This window comes from Egretta garzetta, unplaced genomic scaffold (assembly GCF_000687185.1).
Source record: "Egretta garzetta isolate BGI_Z169 unplaced genomic scaffold, ASM68718v1 scaffold260, whole genome shotgun sequence".
In the NCBI taxonomy this organism is placed as follows: domain Eukaryota; kingdom Metazoa; phylum Chordata; class Aves; order Pelecaniformes; family Ardeidae; genus Egretta; species Egretta garzetta.
Window position 1 is genome coordinate 69,527 of NW_009258662.1, and position 1,488 is coordinate 71,014.

Consider the following 1,488-nt stretch of genomic DNA (forward strand, 5'->3'; position numbering starts at 1 on the left):
GACCAACCCCCCCAGGGCCTTTTCCGCCGGGCAGCTTTCCAGCCCCTCTGCCCCATGCCTGGAGCGCTGCCTGGGGTTGTGGTGACCCCAGGGCAGGACCCGGCCCTTGGCCTTGTTGACCCTCACCCAACTGGGCTGGGCCCATGGCTCCAGCCTGGCCAAGTTCCTCTGCAGAACCCTCCTCCCCTCCAGCAGATCAATGCTCCCACCCAATGTGGTGTCATCTGCAAACTGACTGAGGGTGCCCTTGATCCCTTCGTCCAGATCATTGATAAAGATGTCAAAAAGAACCGGTCCCAGTACTGAGTCCTGGGGGACACCGCTTGTGATCGGCTGCCAACTGGATTTAACTCTGTTCACCTCAACTCTCTGGGCCTGGACATGCAGCCAGTTTTTACCCAGGGAGGTGTACGCCCGTTCAAGCCAGGGGCAGCCCGTTTCTCCAGGGGAACGCTGTGGGAAAGGGTGTCAAAGGCTTTGCTGAGGTCTAGGTAGACAACATCCACAGCCTTTCCCTCATGCGCTAAGTGGGTCACCTTGTCACAGAAGGAGATCAGGTTGGTCAGGCAGGTCCTGCCTTTCATAACCCCATGCTGACTGGGCCTGATCATCTCGTTGTCCTGTAGAAAGGCTTCCCATTGAAATTCTCCAGTTCAGCCAATACAAACTCGCCACGTAGTTTGCTTATTTTATCGATGATCGTTAGCTACAGAGCTGGTTTTCACAAGGATCACAGAAATCCTTATCCAGAAACAGATATGACACAATTCAGTTTTATATGACTTTTGAAGGAATGCTTGGAAAAGAAGGGTAAAGGCTTTGCAGACTCTATTTACTTTATCAAGTGCCAGAATTATTACCCTCAGTCATTTCTTGGCAAAGCTGATTGCGAACTGTAACCTGCTGATTGCTTTTCGTAATGCTCATCATGTGAAATCCCAACCTGTCCAGAGTACATAGATTGAAGAGTGTGTTTAACCAACAACAATTTAAACACCAACCCCTGGAAAACTGGTTATCACTTAAATGGTTGTCATGGTTTAACCCAGCTGACAACGAAGCCCAACGCAGCCGCTCGCTTGCCCCCTGCCCCCAGTGGGATGGGGGAGAGAATTGGAAGGGTACAAATGAGAAAATTCATGCGTTGAGATAAAGACAGTTCAATAGGGAAAGCAAAAGCTGTGCACGCAAGCAAAGCGAAAGAAGGAATTCATTCCCTGCTTCCCATGGGCAGGCGGGTGCTCAGCCATCCCCAGGACAGCAGGGCTCCATCACGTGTAACGGTGACTTGGGAAGACAAACGCCATCACTCCCAACGTCCCCCCCTTCTTTCTTCTCCCCCAAGCTGTATATGCTGAGCATGACGTCATATGGTGTGGGATACCCCTGGGGTCAGTTGGGGTCGGCTGTCCCAGCCATGTCCCCTCCCAGCTCCTTGTGCCCCCCCAGCCTCTCACTGGTGGGGGGGGGTGGGGGGAGGAGCAGCAA